The following is a 405-nucleotide window of genomic DNA, read 5'->3' on the forward strand; positions in this document are numbered from 1 at the left end:
CACACACACACAGTAGTGAGATCTGATCATGTGTTTTCAATGTCATCCCTACAAGCCACTGGACCTTGATCAGGAGCCATAGCTGCACCCTCATCGACCTAGAAGCTCCATCGCTTGAATCTCGCTTGGCCAACAAAGGGCTCGGGGGAGGTCAGAGGTAGGAACTGCTCAGACCCAAAGGGAGCCAGGAAGATCACAAATGACCCCCCAATCACACAGCTGAAAGCTTCCATTTCCCTGGACCCACGGTTTGAGAATCAAACAAAGGAACTGGGGAAGGCATCGACTGGAGATCTTATTGGACTCAAAGAAGAGCTCACGTGTCAGCCAACGTCCCGCCCTGTCTTGCCCACGTCATCCTAGTTGTCTTTTCTCAAACCCCTATTTAAGAACAATGTTGACGTA

Source organism: Echinops telfairi, unplaced genomic scaffold (assembly GCF_000313985.2).
Source record: "Echinops telfairi isolate 266 unplaced genomic scaffold, ASM31398v2 ScPeMD7_9;HRSCAF=40, whole genome shotgun sequence".
NCBI lineage: Eukaryota > Metazoa > Chordata > Mammalia > Afrosoricida > Tenrecidae > Echinops > Echinops telfairi.